This window comes from Ovis canadensis, chromosome 18 (genome assembly GCF_042477335.2).
Source record: "Ovis canadensis isolate MfBH-ARS-UI-01 breed Bighorn chromosome 18, ARS-UI_OviCan_v2, whole genome shotgun sequence".
NCBI lineage: Eukaryota > Metazoa > Chordata > Mammalia > Artiodactyla > Bovidae > Ovis > Ovis canadensis.
In genome coordinates, this window is record NC_091262.1 from 43,189,744 (window position 1) to 43,210,609 (window position 20,866).

Here is a 20,866-nt window from a genome sequence, read left to right on the forward strand (position 1 = left end):
GGAGGTGCTTCAGGTTTCTACAAGTGTTTGATTCCAAGTTTCTTTGCCTTGTGTTTCAAAATACAAATAAAAGTCCAAGCACATTCAAACAATTGTTTTCAAAATCTTAACTCTTCAGACACTCAATGTATTAACTAATTAACGTTTCACTACTTTACTGGGGAAAGTTTAGCTTAAGACTCCTCTTGCCGTGACTATCGCATGTATTTGGAACTCTTGGAAATGAGTCATCCAGTAAGATTTCAGGTTTGCAGTATTACTCTATTTAAACAATTCACATTTGATCCTACAATTCCAGCACAGAACCTGTATCTGCCTTGACATCTCTTCCCACCTCTGTAGCAACAAAGGCAGAAAGCACAGTGTGATGCTGGCATAGCTTTACTTATTTTAAGCTTGGGTGTCGTCCTGTCTAATTTTTATAGTTATAATAAAGATTGTGGGCAACTGTTAGTGATTAATTTTGGATGAAAAACATACACACAGCTCCTTCTTCACAGATTTGAATCAATTTAACTGAAGAGACTCTAGAGATCACAAGGCAACTGGGTAAAAACAAGATAAAAATCTGTTACCATTAGCAACAGCTTACCTTTGTGACTCAGTGATTTCTGAATATGGTTCAACCAAAATAGAATACTGAGATAAATGGAACCGCATCACTGTCATCATTATCAAAATTCAAATCTTAATGCTCATTGTGGAAGTTTTAGGTTCTTTCCCACAGGCAATGATATAAATGTAAATGATATAAAAGTAATTCTGGTAATAATTATGTGTTAATACCACTTTATCTGTTTTCACCATTAGGGTTGGAGTTAAACTTTGGTTGAAAAGGGGTCCTGTGCTGAAATCTGAGTCTGAAAACAGGAAGGGGATGAAAAGTCCCTGTCAAAGATGAGTAACCAAAACTATGCCAAGGACCTGACAGGTGGCAACACCAGGAATGTCCAGGACACGTGGCACCACAGCCTTTGGAGCCAGCAGACTCTGGTCACCCTGGAGGCTGGGTGGGCCCATATGACTCATTTTCTTTCTCTGTGCTGGTGCGCATATGAAACCTTCTGTCTTAAAACTCTTAGGAACTCGTCAAACATATATATTTTTTCCTGACTACTGGAAAACAGGGTGTACCTCAGAGCTTTTGACAACCCTGGCACATGGCTCTTCACTCCCCTCAAAAGCTCTTCTCTCTGGCTGCTGTGGTCCCCCATCCAGCTAGTGATGGACAGATGAGCTTGCATTTAGTATGAGGAGAGCTCTGGGCACCCCCACCAAGAGGTGCTCATGGGGTGGGTTATTTAACCCCAATATTGAAGGTGCGGGTCCTACATCATCAGCCAGAGGACTTCTGGATGGGCTCTAAGGATAAGCAAAAGGCTCAAAAGTGGAAAGGTGAGGGTGTTGCCAGCAGAAAGTGCAGTCTGGTCACATGCCTGGAGATAGACTGGATCAAGGGAGGCTTCACGAAGGTAAGGTGTGTTTGGAGCAGGGGTGAGTGAGATGCTGCCCTAGGCAGCAAGGCAGGTACTACAGGGGCTTGAGAGCAAACCACCAGTGTCTGTGCCTGCAGGACCCAAGGGCCCATCCTTACAGGAGGCTTTCAAACTGTGCTTCCAGATGTCCCAGCAGCACAGGCAGGCAGAGCCCAGGGGGCACAAGTGAACCCTGGTGGTCTGGGCTAAGATTGCATCCTTGTCCTCATCCCCAGGGTGTAACACAGTGCCAGATCTGGCCCTGGGAAGTGCGCCTGGCACTGGAAGCAGAGCCCTCCAATCCCAGCTCAGTGCAGCCTCTGCTTATTTCACCTGGCAGCACTGACCCCCACCTCTCAGCTAAAAACCCAGGGCCAATACACTGCTGCCAAGAGCACACTGCGGGCTCCTGAGGGGAGGACTGTAATGAATGGGGTCTCGGGCACCATCAGACCTGTCTCCCCTGAGGTCACATGGTCCTCCAAGACAGAAAGAGGGAGAGCAGAAAAGACAAAAACGATCTTAATTTTCCTATTACAAAAAAAGAAATTATGATTACGTGATGAGATAGAGATGTCAGTAATGCTACAGTGGCAATTACATTGCAATATAAATGTGAATCAGGGATTCCCTGGTGACTCAGCGGTAAAGAATCTGCCTGCAATGCAGGAGCTGCAAGAGCTGCAGGTGGCGCAGGTTTGATGTCTGGGTGGAGAAGATCCGCTGGAGGAGGATCTGGCAACCTACTCCAGTATTCTAGCCTGGACAGAGGAGCCTGGCAGGCTACAGTCCATAGGGTCACAAAGCGCCAGACACAACTGAAGTGACTTAGCACACAGCACATACATGTGTATCAAATCAACACATTGTACATGATAAACATACAATATTTTATATATCTTAATTATATCTCAATAAAATAATAAAGTTTAAAATATTTTAAGAAAAAAGTATGTGATGAAAAAAGAGGAAATTCATCTATCTCAAACAACTGTCAATGGAAGGTGTCATTTATCTTAAATCTCTTAATAAAAAAAAGCTGCCAATTACATGTTAAGACACCACTGATGCCTAGATTTCAGAGGAAAAGTGTCTGTAGAGAAAAGATCAATTTTGTTTCAAAAATGAGTAGTTAAGTCCTTTATCTGGGTATTTTTATTTTGCTTTATATTTTATTCTAAAGTGTTAGGACAGGTTCAAATTATAGCAATGTGACTTTTCATAGATTGTGACCAAAAAGTCGAGCAGAACTGAAATTTCATGGTTGTTTCTACCTTTCAGAGATCCTAGGAGGCAGAGATCTAGGCATTAGCAAGAGGCTTCCAGAAGAATTTATCAATATATTTTCTTTAATCACCAATTTATGTTACATGGAATATAACATGGATATGATGATAACAATCAGATGTAACACTGGATAAATTATAACAATGTTACAACAGTGTTATGAATAATATAACCTAATAATGGATGCTTGCTCCTTGGAAGAAAAGCTATGATAAACCTAGACAGCATATTAAAAATCAGAGACACTACTTTGTGGACAAAGGTCCATGTAGTCAAAGCTATGGTTTTTCCAGTAGTCATGTATGGATGTGAGAGTTGGACCATTAGGAAGGCTGACTACTGAAGAATTGATGCTTTTGAACTGTGGTGTTGGAGAAGACTCTTGAGAGCCTCTTGGACTGCAAGGAGATCAAACCAGTCAATCCCAAAGGAAATCAACCCTGGATATTCATTGGAAGTACTGATGCTGAAACTGAAGCTCCAATACTTTGGCCACTTGATGCAAAGAGTCGACTCAATGGAAAAGACCCTGATGCTGGGAAAGACTGAAAGCAGGAGGACAAGGCATCACCAACTCAATGGACATGAGTCTGAGCAAGCTCCAGGAGATGGTGGAGGATGGGGAAGCCTGGCGTGCTACAGTCCATGGGGTCGCAAAGAGTCAGACGACTGAGTGACTGAACAACAAATAACAGTGTTATAAATAATATGGGATAAATGTTACCATGGAATATGTCAAGTTTCTGGGTTCCCAATTTTGTTTCCTGATTAACAAAGGACTATTTCTGATCCAGGACAACATCATTTTAATCACTACAACAGAATGGAAACATTGGTATTTGGCAGGCTAAGTCCTCCAACTTTATCCTTTGTTTAAAAATTATCTTACCTATCCCTGGACCCTTTACTCATATCCAATCCCATGAAGACTGAGTGGAGACTTCAGTTGGAATCACATAAAATTTACAGACTAGTTTGGGAGATCTTGACATCTTTATGATATTGAGTTTTCCCAGAAATAAATATATAACTCATCGTTTATTTTGGTCTTAGATTTTTCAATTGACATTTTTTAACACCTGCAGATATTAGAAATAAGATTTAATTATATTTTCTAAATGTTGAAAAAGTAAAGATATACATTCATATTTTCATACTTGTATCCAAAATATTTTATCTAGACAGTCTCTAAGAGTTCTTCATGTAAAAAAGTCATATAGTCTGTGAATGATGATAATCTAGTTTGTTGTTTAGTCACTAAGTCTTGTCTGACTCTCTGCAACCCCATGGACTGTAGCCTACCAGACTCTTCTGTCCATGGGATTTCCCAGGCAAGAATACTGAAGTGGGTTGCCATTCCCTTCTCCAGGGGGTCTTCCCAACCCAGGGACTGAACTTGTATCTCTTGCATTGCAGGTGGATTCTTTATCACTGAAACACATTCCTTTCTAACTGTCAATGTTTTGTTCTTTTATTTTTCTTATTATTTAATGAATTAAGAAATCTTAATACCATTATTAAGATATTTTTAAGTGATCTTTATTTCATTCTATATATAGAAACCTGTAATGTTTCACCATTAAACAATCCTTTGGTAAAGACCTTACTTCAGGTTACACAAGTTTTCTTCTATTTCACAAATGTGTATTAAATACTATCACTTGATTTTTCTCTAACTACTAGATGATCACATGATTTCTCCCCTTCATTCTGTTTACAGAGTGAATTATGGCAATTAAGTTTTCTAAAGTTAAAACTTGCATTATTAGAAAATTAAATTTGTTAAATAATTTTTTTAAAAAAAGTACTGCTAGATTTAGTGAGTTAATACTTTATTTAAGATGTATGTATACATGCTCATAAGTGATGCTAGGTGGGACTTGCCAGAAAAATACACCTTTTCAAATATATTTTTAAAAACGTATCGTTCAAGAGGATGAAAGGCAAGCTTCAGACTGGTAGAAAATACTTGAGAAAAGTTATTTCTAATAAAGACTGCTATCCAAATAACTCTTCACAGTAAGAAAACAACACAATCAAAAATGGGTCAAAAACTTGAACAGGTACATCAACAATGAAGACATGAGGGAATGTAAATTTAAACAACCAGATGTCATCACACACCTATCAAATAGTCAAACCCAAGACCACTGAGAACACCAAATCTGGCAAGGATATAGAGCAAAAGGAACTTTCATTCACTGCTGATGCGTATGCAAAATGAAACAATCACTTTGAAAGACAGTTTGGCTGTTTCTTAGGAAACTAACCACCCTCTTACCATTGTTGTGTTTTTCAGTCACTCAGTTGTGTCCCAAGTCTTTGTGACCCCACGGACTGAAGCATGCCAGGCTTCCCTGTTCTTCACTATCTCCCAGAGTTTGTTCAAACTCATGTCCATGTCCATTGATTCATGATGCCATACAACCATCTCATCCTCTGTTGTCCCCTTCTCTTCTTGCCCTCAATCTTTCCCAGTATCAGGGTCTTTTCCAATGAGTTGGCTCTTCTCATCAGGTGGTCCAAGTATTGGAGATTCAGCTTCAGCATCAGTCCTTCCAATGAATATTCAGTTGTTTTCCTTTAGAACTGACTGGTTTGATCTTGCTGTCCAAGAGACTCTCAAGAGGCTCCAGCACCACAGTTCAAAAGCATCAATTCTTTGGCGCTCAGCCTTCTTTCACATCCATACATGGCTACTGGAAAAAGCATAGCTTTGATTATGCAGACCTTGGTCGCCAAAGTGATGTGTCTGCTTTTTAACACACCTGTCTAGGTTTGTCACAGCTCATCTTTCAAGAAGCAGGCGTCTTTTAATTTTATGGATGCAGTCACCATCTGCAGTGATTTTGGAGCCCAAGAAAATAAAGTCTGTCTCTGTTTCTATATTTTCCCTATCTATTTGCCATGAAGTGATGGAACTGGATATCGTGATCTTAGCTTTTTGAATGTTGAGTTTTAAGCCAGCTTTTTCACTCTCCTCTTTCACCTTCATTGAGAGGCTCTTTAGTTCCTCTTTACCTCCTGCTGTTAGAATAGTGTTATCTGCATATCTGAGGTTGCTGATATTTCTCCCAGCGATCTCCCTCTTGTGATTCATGCAGCCTGGGATTCTGCATGATGAGTACATCATGCAATCACACTCTTGGTGTTTATGCAGAGGAGTTGAAATCTTATGTCCAGACAGAAATCTGTACATGGATGTCTACAGAAAGCTGTACACATAATTACCAAAACTTTGAAGCAATCAAGATGTTCTTGAGTAGGTGGATGAATAAATAAATAAACTGTGATACATACAGGCAGTGGAATGCTATTTAGTCTTAAAATGAAGTGAGCTATTAAGCCATTAAAGACTTGGAGAAAGCTTAAATGCATATTACTAAGTGAAAGAAGCCAGTCTGAGGGCTACATACTGTGTAACTCCAACTAAAGGACATTCTAGACCAGTCCAAACTATGAAGACAGTAAAGTTCAACAGCTTCCAGGAGTTGAAAGGAGAGAGGGATGAGTAAGAGGAGCACAGAAGATTTTTAAGGCAGTGAAACTGTTCTGTATGCTACTATAATGCTGGATACATGTCATTATACCTTTGTCCACACCCATACAATGTACAACATAAAGAGTGAGCCCTAGGGTCTACTATGTACTTTGGGTGTACATTGCTGATCCTGTTCACACTGTCCACATTGTCCGCTGAACCCAGGGTAGGCAAGGCACACGCTAAGAGGCTGGAAGAAGACTTGAGGATCTGTAGGAACTGCAGACACATTTATTCTCTTCTGGCAACAGCCATAGCATAACCTAACACAACACAACCTCTCTCCTGGCTGACAACAGCAGTCATAACAGCATTCGCTCCTAGCTGACACAGCAGCCATGGCAGGAGACACGCTATACCTCTCCTCTTGTGGCTGACCCAACGGACAGCCATGACGCAGCAGTAATGCTGCCACTTTCCAGGCAGAGTTCCCATATCCCTACAGCACAAAGTAGCTCGTGACCAAGCAGGTACCTTGTGATGCGCATGTGCAGTGGTATAAATGACCTCAGCCGATACACAGTCATTATTTACAAGATGTGGGGCGAGAAAGCCTGAACATGCCATCTTGGCTAATTTGCTCTCTCCCCACAGGGTGATAATTATTTGTCAGTGTTGGCTCATCAACTGCAACAAACAAACACTGTTGTTCAGTCATGCCTGACTCTTTGCAATCCCATGGACTGCAGCACACCAGGCTTCCCTGTCCTCCAGTATCTCTTGGATTTGCCCAAACTCATGCTCATTGAGTCAGTGAGGTCATTCAACCATCTCATCCTGTTGCCCGCTTCTTCTCTTGCCCTCAAGCTTTCCCAGAGTCAGGCTCTTTTCTGATGAGCCAGTTCTTTGCATCAGGTGGTCAAAATATTGGAGTTTCAGGTTCAGCATCAGTCCTTCCAATGAATATTCAGGGCTGATTTCCTGTAGGATCGAGTGGTTGGATCTCCTTGCTGTCCAAGGGACTGTTACGAGTCTTCTCCAGCAACACAATTTGATGGCATAAATTCTTTGGTGCTCAGCCTTCTTTATGGTCTACCTCTCACATCCATACATGACTACTGGAAAAACCTGCAGATTTGACTAGATGGATCTTTGTTGGCAAAGTGACGTCTCTGCTTCTTAATATACCACTCTGCTCCGGGTGTTCATAATGGGGTAGGCATTTCATGTGTGGGGGCAGGGGTATATGGGAAATCTGTGAACCTTCTCAATTATGCTGGGGATGTAAAATTACTCTAAAGTATATTTTAAAGATAGATAGATAAATAGATTCAATTATGTTAACTATTTTTTCTATTTTGTCTAGAATCAGCTTATATTTTTCTAGAAAAAAATAAATCCTGGCTAAATTTCCAAATTTATTGCCATAAAGTTGTCCATAATATTCTATTTTAAAAAATGCCATCTATGGTTATAGACTTATTTTATATCTAATAAACATTTATTTGTGTCTTTACTTTCTTGATAATTATTCCCTGAGGCATGTTCATTTTATTGGTTCTTCTTAAAACCAATTTATTCCTTCTTGATTTCTACCTTATTTTTCTCATTTAATAAATCTGTACTCTTTTCTTTATTCCTTTTTATTTATATAATATTTTTCTAAGTTCTTGTGATTGGTATTAATAATTAATTCAAATTTTACTTTAAAACCTTGTAGATCACAACTAACTGTGGAAAATTCTTTTTTTTTTTTTTTTTTGAAAATTCTTAAAGAGATGAGAATGCCAGACAGTCTTACCTGCCTCCTGAGAAACCTGTATGTAGGTCAAGAAGCAACGGTTAGAACTGGACATGGAAAAATGGTTCCAACTTGGGAAAGGAGTACATAAGGCTGCTTATTTAACTTACATGCAGAGTACATCATGTGAAATGCTGGACTGGATGAAGCATAATCAAGACTGCTGGGAGAAATAACAATAACCTCAGATATGCAGATGACACCACCCTTATGGCAGAAAGTGAAGAGAAGAGGAATTAAAGAGCCTCTTGATGAAAGTGAAAGCAAAGGGTGAAAAAACTGGCTTAAAACTCAACATTCAAACAATGTAGATGGTGGCATCCGGTCCTATCACTTCATGGCAAATGGGGAAACAATAGAAACAGCAACAGACTTTATTTTCTTGGGCTCCAAAATCACTGCAGATGGTGACTGCAGCCATGAAACTAAAAGACATTTGCTCCTTGGAAGAAAAGCTATGACCAACCTAGACAGCATATAAAAAGCAGAGACATTACTTTGCCGACAAAAGTCTGTCCAGTCAAAGCTATGGTTTTTCCAGTGGTCATGTATGGATGTGAGAGTTGGCCCATAAAGAAAGCTGAGCACTTAAGAACTGATGCCTTTAGACTGTGGTGTTGGAGAAGACTCTTGACAGGTCCTTGGACTGCAGAGTCAGACCAGTTAATCCTAAAGGAAATCAGTCCTGAATATTTATTGGAAAGGCTGATGCTAAAGCTGAAGCTCCAATTTTGGCCACCTGATACAAAGAACACACTCGTTAGAAAAGACCCTGATGCTTGAAGGCAGGTGGAGAGGGGGACGACAGAGGATGAGATGGTTGGATGGCATCACTGACTCGATGGACATGATTTTGAGCAAGCTCCAGGAGTTGTTAATGGGACAGGGCTGCCTGGTGTGCTGCAGGCCATGGGGTCACAAGGAGTTGGACAAGACTGAGTGACTGAACTGAACTGTCTAATGTAAGCATTTGCGGCTATGGATTTCTCCTTACATATATATACATATGTTCTCACACATTCACACCCACGAAAGTTTTTTTATTCACATTTGGGTATTTGGTTCTCTAGATATATATTTTCAGTAGAACAAGGACACATCTCTATCTGTGTCTATCTGTATCCATTTCTGTTCATTAGACGAGGCTTGTTAACTGTGGAATTCTATTGCTACACACCTTTTTCCCTTCTTGAACTATCAAGTACTAAAAAAGTACACTAAAATCTTCTATCATAATTATGGATTTATCTACCAATTTTTATTTATTTGTATCAAAGTCATTTTATTAGGTGTATACATGTGAAATTTTTTATATATTTTTAGAAATGTCATTATTACTTGAACTTTAACCTTAATTGTACCTCTTTTCTTATAGCAAGTATGCATGCACATGAGTGTGTGTGTGTGTGTATGTGTGTGTTTTCCTGTTTTAAACACAGCCATTTAATTTTATCTTGTTCCTATTGATCAAATACATCTTTTCCTTTTTTTTTTTTGCCTCTTGTGTACTTACACTTTATTTCCATCCAAATTAACGTATAGCTGGATTTTTAAATATATAGATAGATAGATACAGACATAGATAGATAGATGTGTGGTGGCTAAGTTGCTTCAGTTGTGTCCGACTCTTTGTGACTTCATTGATGTAGCCATCCAGGCTCCTCTGTTCATGGGATTTTCCAGGCAAGAATACTGGAGTGGGTTGCCATTTCTTACTATAGCGGATCTCCCAGACCCAGGGGTTGAACCCAAATCTGTTATGTCTCTTTCTTTGGCAGGCGGGTTCTTTACCACTAGTGCCACCTGAGAAGCCTCTGATAGATAGTTGATAGAGAGATGGTTGGGGAATCTCTGTCTTTTTAACTAACTGCCTAATCCTCTCTCTTCTCTTGTCTCTTAAAATGCTTGGTTTTATTCTTACTCTTTAATTTTGCCCTCTTTATTTCTTTCTCTTTGATTGCACTTCCCTTGTTTCTTTAGGCTTCTCATATTTTCTTTATTCTTTCCCTACTAGCTTCTCATCTGTCTGGAAGTTAAAAAAACATTCTTTTGCTTCTGATAGTTATTCTTATGCTTTTTATCCCTTTAAAATGAACACTTATTGCTCTAATTACAGAAATAAAGCATGTTTACAAAAAGGGAAAATGGAAAGCACTTGGTAGGTACAAAATAATTGATGAAATTATTTAAGGAATTAAAATTTAAATTACCCATAATTTTGCAATTCAGAGGTAACTTCCTTGCCATTTTTTTCTGAACTTTTTCTCTGGATGTGGATACACTGGTTGTATATAATGTACATGCATACCGCATGCATATGCACAGACATTTTAAACAAAATTTTGGACCTTACATACAATAATCTAGAATTTGTTTTTTTCCCCCCACCTTAGCAATGTATCACAGATAGTTTTGATTCTTACATTTTTAACATGTATATCGTACTCAAAGCTGGTAACTCTATGCCTACTAGAGCAACTTACATCCAACTAAGTGGTTTACCTCCAAGTACCATCCATACAGTGCTTTATTATTCTCAGCATTTTAATCTCACTTTGTTTTTACCCCCACCATCAAGTTCACTGTTAATATTACATATGTTCAAAATTGTTTATATTTTTTAACTGAATTTTTAACTGTATTTCTTCTCAGACCATTCCTACATTTATACTCTGAATTTTTAACTGTATTTTAAACTATATTTCTTCTCAGACCCTGTTCCTACATTTATACTCTGATAGTTTCATAAAGGCAGTTTACCTCTTCATGGCAACAATAATTCTTGAGTCCTTCTTTTCCTGAAAATGTCCTGATTTTGCCCCTCATGTAAAGAAGGTTTAGCAGGTACAGAATTCTAGGACAGCAATTATTTTTCTCTCAAACTTGAATGTTACTCTTAGCTTTTTCTGCTTCTGACTGTTGCCTCTAAAAGGCCTGCAGTCAGTCTAATCTTTATGCTTTTGTAACAAACTATCTTTTGCTCTTTCCCTGTTTCCAGCATCTCCTTAGCTTCCTGACTTCTGCAGGTTTTACAGAGTTGTCTAGGTGCCCATTCTTGTTATTTATCTTTCCTCAGACTTCTTGTATCTCCCAAAACTGAGGATTTATGCTGTTCATCAGTATTATTAAATTCTCAGCCATTCTTTTGGAACATGGCTTCTGGAGAAAAAAAATAGTATCATATTTCACTGGGAAACTGCATCCTCTGCAAGCACACAGCTCTGAGCTGGCTACCTGAGGTCTGGGACTACATCTGAGATCTTTGGAAGCTCTTTAAAAGCTGGCAGGCAGGGGAGAGATGTATAAATTATGTGTTGTCTGGGAGTGATTTCACTGCTGTTGATTTGATTTCCTGTGCCCTCTAAATAAACACATTTTATGTCCACTTACAATTCATCTCAACCTTCCTTTACTTCATATACATTTGTCCTGGTTTGACTTTTCCTTTAATTGGATCTAACATCTGCTTGGTTCCATCAGTTTTACGAGTAAAATTAATTCTTTAGCATATGTCCATTTTTACATATCTGTATATGGGTCACAATTTTACTTTCACACTGAAAAATCTCCTAACACTTCTCGCATGTTCTATTATTTCCTTTTACAATACCAGCCACTGCACGTGGGAGCACCTTCGCATGAGAGGAACTCATAAGCCCTGTCTCAGCGTTAATAAGCTTGGGGTCACTACTGAGTGGGGTTCATGTATCCACATATATTGCCTTCTGCCAGACCTCAGACATACTGTGCTGTTATTTTGATGACTCTTCCTATTTTTGACTTATCTGAAAAATAGGAATAATAACAGTACCCTTCTCAGAAATGTTGTAAACATATGTAAAATGTTTGCAGGACCTGGTACAGAGAAGCACCTGAGAAGTGTGAGATATTCCCACAACTGTTCACTATTTTTTCATACTTCCCAACTATGAAAATATGATTTCATATTTTACTGCCTGTGATTCAACCCAGGAAATTGCTTCTACTCTTTCAACTGTCTCATCTGACACTCAATACTTCTACCAAGATTTCAATTTTTAAAAAAATTTCATTGGCGTGTCATTGATTTAAAATGTGTACAGCACCCTGATTCAGTTATACAAATATATATGTATAACTATATGGGAGTGTATGTATGTGTATATATACTAGCTTCCAGGCTGGCTCAGTGGTAAAGAATCCACCTGAAAAATATAATAGATACAGGAGATTCAGGTTCGATCCCTGGATCAGGAAGATCTCCTGGAGGAGGAAATGGATGCAGTAATCTTGCCTGGAAGATCATAGACAGAGGAGCCTGGAGGGCTATAGTCCATGGGGTCACAAAGAGTTGGACATTACTGAGCACGTGCACATACACACATACATATTTTCTTTTTAAGATTCCTTTCCCTTATAGGTTATTACAAAATATTGAGAATACTTCCCTGTTCTATACAGTAGGTCCTTGTTGTTTATCTAGCTTATATACAGTAGTGTATGTTAATCCCAAACTCCTAATTTATCCCTCCTCCACCTTTCTCCTTTGATAACTCTAAGGTTTTTTTTTATGTTCATGAGTTTATTTCTGTTTTGTAGATAAATTGAGTTTTTTATGTGATGTCTATAATTTTCATTTCTATTAATTTTAGGTGATTTTTTTCAAAGCAGCTATTCAAAAAGTGTTTTGCTTTTTCCTTGCATTTTCAATTCTTGTACTTAAACATTATTTATTAGTTTCTATTATCTAAAATTCAGAACCGGATCTGCAGTTTGTTGTATCTGCTGATATTTGCTCCAAGAGAGCTGCTGTTTCTTTATATGTTTCTTTGTAAGCTTAATTTTCAACCATCTATTTGTGCGTGTCTGTTTACCTTTGAATTCCACTGCTATCTATATGTCTTCAACCCTGATGGTCTTTGCAACATTTGCTGTAAAATCTAATGAAGGCCTATGCAAAGAACTTAGGAGATACAAATGCAGCCACAGTGTTGGTGGAAACAAAGGACAGGTGGGGGAAGAGCAGAGCCCTGTGGCTGTCCCCTCACAGCCTTCTGCCCCGACTCTGGGACACCAACCACTGCAGTTTGTGCTATTTGTCAGGTGGCAGAAAACTCAAGGCTCAAACACCGATGCACCACCAAGGAGCTTGGACAGCACATATCTTGTCTTCCAGATGCCACAGACTGGAATGAATCTTCAGTCTCCAAGCCCCTGGTTGTGACATGGAACTTCCCCTCGCATAGCCAGAAACAGGTTAGCTTCATGTTCACCTTCCTGCACTGAGAAGGAGATACTCCTCTGGCCCGCTTCTCAGAGAGGGCAGTCCTTCAAAGGCAGTACCTGCTCAGTCCCGGCCCACCTCGTCTGAGAGGGCAGGGCCCAGGTCTCACCCCTGCCTCCCTAGTTTTTGTGTAGTGTTAGTTGCTCAGTCATATCTGACTCTTTGTGACTTCTCTGTCCTTGGGATTCTCCAGGCAAGAATACTGGAGTGGGTTGCAATTTCCTTCTCCAGGGATCTTCCTTCCTGACTTGGGGATCAAACACAGGTTTTCTGCATCACAGGCGGATGCTTTATCGTTTGAGCTGCAAGGAAGCTCCCTACAGGGAAGCTTCCTCCCTAGGAGAGCTTTTTTGTGCCTAGGACACAGGACTGCTCCCTGAGCTCCAGGGCTACATGTGGGGAAAGCACTGGCCTCTGCCCTCCTGGGCTGCTCAGAGCCCCTGCAGTTCCTCAACACAGAGGTGGGGCAGCCTACTGTATGAATGTGAATGAGGCCGTGAAGTAAAAGTGAATTCTCCATTTCTTAAGCTGTGCAACCTGTGACACCCTTTCTTTCCAGGGCCATGAAACCTAGGGAACAAGAGAAAGCTAGCCACCTCCGCCACGGAAGGGAGAGCTTCTGCCACTGGTGCTCTGGGTTACTGTGCACACAAGGACTGTGCATCAGGTGCAGAAATTCTCACAGGAGTGAAGGTGACCAGAAAATACAGAAGGAAAGGTGTGGACTGTGCGCTCTGCCCACCTGGGCTCGTGGCCTCTGAGCAGGCATGCAGGCCACTGTGAGAACCTCCCGCCTAACTGGGTCCACCAAGTCCATGCCTGAAGTTCCCAGTAAATGGCTGATAAGTGACCAGACTAATTTTTTAAGGGAGCTTTTCCTTTAGGTGAATAATATAAAGAAATTCATCAACAACAATCTGAATAAATATGAAATCTAAATAAACTAAGCACATGTTTTTGAAAACTACCACTTAGTATGACAGTATAAATAAAATCTAAAAATGAAAACTCAGAAACATTGTTTTTACCTTCAAGAAGTTAATCTATAAATGTCCTGCCTAAAGTTATACTAAATATTTCCACCAAAACACTGAAGCAAGAAGGTTAATAATGAAAAAAAAAAAAAAAAACTTGGTTTAGATTAAGTGGAACATATCATCAGGGACCTAATTTGCTTACAAGTAAACCAGGCCTGTATAATGTGTTTGGAAAGAAATTTCACTTGGGCCTGCTGCTGGAGTGTGAGGGCTACTCGAATTCTGTTTGGAGGCTTCTTTGATCTCACAGAGTAGACATCATGAGCAAAGCACACCCTCCCGAGTTGAAGAAATTTATGGACAAGAAGTTATCATTGAAATTAAATGGTGGCAGACTTGTTCAAGGAATATTGTGGGGATTTGATCCCTTTATGAATCTTGTGATAGATGAATGTGTGGAGATGGCAACTAGTGGGCAACAGAACAACACTGGAATGGTGGTAATACGAGGAAATAATATCATCATGTTAGAAGCCTTGGAACGAGTATGAACAATGGCTGTGTTCACCAGAGAAATCAACGCTTTCATGTGTCCCCTCTCCACATTTTACTACCAGAAAAATTGGGTTGTGTACATTTTCTTACTGGACTATTTTGTTAAATAAACTTTTGTAATAGCCAAAAAAAAAAAAAAAAGAAATTTCATAAAATGGAACAAGAGGATTTAAGAACCTTAAAAAGCCCATATTTCATCTGGAAAAATGTATATGATTAAAATAAATACAGTCACAAATATGTTTATTATCATTTCCAAAAAAACAAAAATTAGAGCTCAGACTTTCAGTTATGGATAGAATAGACACTTACTTATTTGCATGGACTGAACTGCCCTCTCCCCAAATTCATATGTTGCTGGAGTCCTAACTCCCAGTATGACTACATTTGGAAATAGGATCTTTTAGGAGGTAATTAAGGCTAAGTGCAGTCATAAGGATGGAGTCCTAATCCAATATGACTAGTAGCCTTGTAAGAATAGGCTAAATTAGTATTCATCTTCTCTCTCTTCTCTTCCATACGAGGACACAATGAGAAGCCAGGAAGGGAGGTTTCTCCTGGGAAAGAATTGGCTGCCTATTGATCTTGGATTTCCAGCCTCCAGAACTGGGAAAAATAAAAGTCTCCATTTTTATGTATTCATTACAGTCACTTAAGAATTTTGTGGAACAACAGTTCCACAAAATATATATATTTATTTATATATAGATAAATAAGAAATAAAGTGCAGTGGTCTGGGTATTCGGCCCTAAGTAAATACCTACTTTGGGGAAAAAAATGCCCAGAGTGTGATATTTTGTTATTAGTGTTTTACAGCACTATTACTTCCATTAACTATGCCCAAAACTCTTAACATAATATATAAACACACATAAGGCCACTGTGAAAGTGCAGTGAAGAAAGCAGAAGGGCTAACACGAGGACTCTGGGCTTTCCATTTGTCTCATATTCCAAACTGAGTCCTGAAGAATCATCAAAAGTGTAGACAAAACCAACAAAAACACCTTGAGAAAAGCCAAATGACCAGGAAAGGGCAACCAGAGAGACAGAAGACAAAATAAGTATAAGTCCCACCTCAGCTAAACACCAAAGGATAAACTCATGTTCTACCACCAACCTGATCGACTGTGGACTGTAGGCTGCCAACCAAATTACATATTCCAAGAAAATGTTATTACAACAAGCAAGATTTACAATATTATTTCCAGATAAATTAGACTTTAGACGAAAGAAAATTACAAAGGGCAGATAATAAATCTACATACTGATAAAAATTCCATCTACCAAGAAGACACAGCAATCATACACGCTTTCCCAAACAAACAAGCTGAAAAATATATGAACCGAATCCAGAAAGAAGTTCAAAAAAAAAGAGACAGACAAATCCACATTCTTCAACACTCCTCCTCAATACTTGATAAGAGGACAACTAGCAAAGTCTAGAACACACACCATCAACAAATAGGACCTAACTGACAGAAAACACTTCCCCAACACAGCAAAAACAATGTTTTCAAGTCCCCATGGAACATACGCTAGACAGATCACAACTTGTGCCATAAAATCCTCAACAAATTTAAAAGAATTTAAACCATACAGAATGTGTGATTTCTGTCTGCAATGGAATCAAATTAAAAACAAGTTTAAAAAAAAGGAGATAAGAGGAAAATTTCCAAACACTCGGAATATAAACACCATTAAAAAAAAAATCTATGAGTCAAAAACAAATGCTAGAGAGAACTCAAAAGATAAACTGAACTGAAGAAAATAAAAATACAACACACCAAAATTTGTGAAGTGCAGGTAAAGAACAGAGAGGGAGACTTGTTGTTGTTCAGTCACTAAGCCATTTATGATTCTTTGTGACCTCATGAACTGCAGCATGCCAGGCTTCCCTGTCTTTCACTATCTTCCAGAGTTTGCTCAGACTCAAGCCCATTGAGTCAGTGATGCCACCAAACCATCTCATCCTCTGTTGTCCCCTTCTCTTCTTGCCCTCAATCTTTCCTAGCTATCAGGGTCTTTTCCAAACGAGTTGGCTCTTCGCATCAGGTGGCCAAAGTATTGGAGCTGCAGCTTCAGCATCAGACCTTCCAATGAATAGTCAGGGTTGATTTCCTTTAGGATTGACTGGTTTGATCTCCTTGTTGTCCAAGGGACTCTCAAGAGTCTTCTCCAGTACCACAGTTCAAAAGCATCAATTCTTTGGCACTCAGCCTCCTTTATGGTCCAACTCTCACATCCGTACATGACTACTAGAAAAACCATAGCTTTGACTATACTGCCCTTTGTTGGCAAAGTGATGTCTCTGCTTTTTAACATGCTGTCTCGGTTTGTCACAGCTTTTCTTCCAAAGAGCAAATGTCTTTTAATTTCATGGCTGCAGTCTGCAGTGATTTTGGAGTCCAAGAAAATAAAATCTTTCACTGTTTGCACTTTCCCCTCCATCTATTTGCCATGGAGTGATGGGATCGGATGGCATGATCTTCGATTTTTGAATGTTGGGTTTTAACCAGCTCTTTCATTCTCCTCTTTCACATTCATCAAGAGGCTCTTTATCTCCTCTTCACTTTCTGCCTTTATTATAGTATCATCTGCATATCTGAGGTTGTCAGTATTTCTCCCGGCAATCTTGATTCCAGTTTGTGCTTCATCCAGCCTGGCATTTCACATGACGAACTCTGCATGTAAGTTAAATAAGCAGGGTGACAAAATACAGCCTTGACGTACTCCTTTCCCAATTTTGAACCAGTTGGCTGTTACATGTCTGGTTCTAACTGCTGCTTCTTGACCTGCATACAGATTTCTCAGGAGGCAGGTAAGGTGGTCCGGTATTCCCATCTCTTTAAGAATTTTCCAGTTTGTTATGATCCACACAGTCAAAGGTTTTTGGCGTAGTCAATGAAGCAGAAGTAGATTTTTTTTCTTTTTAATTTACTTTTCTTAGAGTTTTTTCTGTGATCTAGCAGATGTTGGCATTTTGATCTCTGGTTCCTCTGCCTTTTCTAAATCCAACTTGTACATCTGGAAGTTCTCAGTTCATGTATTGTTGAAGTCTAGCTTGAAGGATTTTGAGCACTACCTTGCTAGCATGTGAAAGGAATACAATTTTGAGGAAGTTTTAACATTCTTTGTCTTGGGATCAGAATGAAAACTGACTTTTTACAGTGCTGTGGCCACTGCTGAGTTTTCCAAATTTGCTGGCATATTGAATGCAGCACTTTAACAGCATCATCTTTTAGGGTTAGAAATAGCTCAGCTAGAATTCCATCACCTTCACTAGCTTTATTCATAGTAATACTTCCTAGGGCTCTCTTGACTTCACATTCCAGGATGTCTGGCTCTAGGTAAGTGACCACACCATCATGGTTATCTGGGTCATTAAGACCTTTTCGTACAGTTCTTCTGAGTATTCTTGCCACCTCTTCTTAATACCTTCTGCTTCTGTTATGTCCTTGCTATTTCTGTCCTTTAGAGTGCCCATCTTTGCATGAAATGTTCCCTTGGTATCTTTAATTTTCTTGAAGAGATCTCTAGCCTTTCGTATTCTTGTTTTCTTCTATTTCTCTGCATGGTTCACGTAAGAAGGCTTTCTTGTCTCTCCTTGCTATTCTCTGGAACTCTGCATTCAGTGGGTCTATCTTTCCTTTTATCCTTTGCTTTTCATATCTCTTCTTTTCACAGCTATTTGTAAGGCCTCCTCAGACAACCACTTTGCCTTCTTGCATTTCTTTTCCTTGGGCATGGTTTTAGTCATCACCTCTTGTGCAATGACCTGAACCTCCACCCATAGTTCTTCAGGCACTCCAACTCCCAGATTTAGTCCCTTGAATCTATTTGTCATCTCCACTGTATAATCATAAGAGATTTGATTTAGGTCATAAATGAATTGCCTAGTGGTTTTCCCTACTTTCTTCAATTTGAGCCTGTATTTTGCAGTAAGGAGTTGATGACCTGAGCCACAGTAAGCTCTAGGTCTTTTATCTGCTGACTGTATACAGCTTCTCCATCTTTGGCTGCAAAGAATACAATCCATCTGCTTTTGGTATTGACCAGAGAGGGAAATGTATAGTAGTAAATGCTTACACTAGAAGAAATCTCAAGCCTGTAACTCCATGCTCACTCTTCAAGTAACAAGAAAGGAGAAGCAAAAAATAAACCTATAAAAGTAGAGAGAATGAAATAATAAATGTAGGAAGAAAAATCAATGAAAGTAAGAAAATAAAAACAATAGGGAAAATCAATGAAACAAAAATCTACTTCTTTGAAAAGATCAATTAAATGGACAAGCCAATATCACAAATGAATTTGAGTATATTACTACAAGCCCTATACACATCAAAAAAATGACAAGGGAATGTTGCAAACAACTCTTCACATATGCATTTCACATTTTAGATGAAATAAACCAATTCCTTGGAAAAGCACAACCTACTGAAACTTAAATGAGAGAAAATAAACTGAACAGTCACAAAATTATTAAACAAACTGAATTAATAATTTAAAAATTCCTGAAAAGAATTCACTAGGTCCTGATAATTTCACTAGAAAATTCTACTGAACAATTAAGAAGGATTAATACCAGTTCTATAACTCTCTAACAGAAAGTAGAGGATGAGAGAATATCTATCCACTCATTTTAAGAAGCTAATACTGTTCTGAAAACAAAACCACAAAGATGATACTGAAAAAAATAATAAGAAAAAAGCTAGAAATGTATAGACTACATTCTCTCATAAACATACATAAAAATCCTTAACAAGAAATAAGCAAATACAATTCAACAGCATATATAAAGAATTATACACTTAACCAAGTGGAGTTTATTCCATGATTGCAAGGCTGGTTGAGCATTTCAAAACTGGTCATTGAATAAACCATGTGTGTGTTATGTTAGTCGTTCAGTCGTGCCCGACTCTGCAACACCATGGACTGTAGCCTGCCAGGCTAAACAATAAAAAGCACATGCTTATATCAACTGATGCAAAAAAAAAAAAGGGACTGATAATTAACATTCATACAGAATGAAAACTGTCAGAAAACTGGAATTAGACAGGGACTTTTTCAGCCTGATAAAGAACATCTACCAAAAAGAGAAAAAGAAAAACACAACTAGTATAATGGTGAAAGACTGAGTGCCTTCCCTCTAAGATCTTGAGCTAGGCAGAGATATCTGCTTTCAACAGTCTTATTCAAAATAATACTGGAGTCCTCACCAGGAGAGCAGAGGAAATAAAGGCATACAGACTAGAAAGAAACAAAACTGTCTTATTTGCAGTTAACATGGTGATAGAAATAATTTACATGACTATGTGGACAGCCCCAAGAAATCACTAACAGCAACAACAAAACCCCACAAGTCCAAAAACTAATACATGAGTGGAGCAAAGTCAGAAGATACAAGATCAATATTAAAAACGAATTGTGAAGGAGGGTTCGAGATGGTGGCATAGGATGATTCTGAACTCATCTCCTTCCACAGACACAACAGATCCACAACTACACATGGGATAATCTCCTCACAAAGGGGCCTGAAACCTGGATGAACAGCACCTACACAACAAAGGGTAAAAGGACAGCATTGAGATAGTGAGGACATGCACAGAGCTGTCTCACCAAGAAAGAAAGAAATCACGTCCTGGCTGCAGTGACCCACAATTGAGAAGGATCACAAAGGTCTTGATCTCTCTTCTCTGAGGAGTAAGGGACTCAAGTTCCATATCATGTACCTTGACCCCTAGGTCCTGCACAGGAGAGATGAGTCCCCCAAACACCTGATTTTAAAAACCAAAAGAGAGTGCTCACGTTGGCAGCACATATACTAAAACTGCAACAATACAGAGAAGATTAGCACGGTCCTTGAACAAGGAAGATGCACAAATTTGTGAAGCATTCCTTATTTTTTGCCTTATTTACAAAACAGAAACATACTCGCAGACATAGAAAACAATTTTATGGCTACCAAACAGGGAGGAAAGGGATAAATTAGGATTTGGGGATTTACATATATATACTACTATATATAAA

At 38.9% G+C, this 20,866-nt stretch overlaps 1 protein-coding gene, 1 non-coding gene and 1 pseudogene across 4 annotated transcripts in view; 2 read left to right on the plus strand and 1 right to left on the minus strand.

The window, feature by feature from the left end:
• Positions 1 to 20,866, minus strand: part of LOC138423781 (neuronal acetylcholine receptor subunit alpha-7) — a 160,624-nt gene that overhangs the window by 31,811 nt on the left and 107,947 nt on the right. The gene's annotated exons all lie outside the window — the stretch shown is intronic.
• LOC138423953 (small nuclear ribonucleoprotein G pseudogene) lies at positions 14,567 to 14,914 on the plus strand (annotated as a pseudogene).
• Positions 20,637 to 20,743, plus strand: LOC138424058 (U6 spliceosomal RNA). The gene has a single exon (XR_011250627.1). It is a non-coding gene; the product is annotated as a U6 spliceosomal RNA (small nuclear RNA).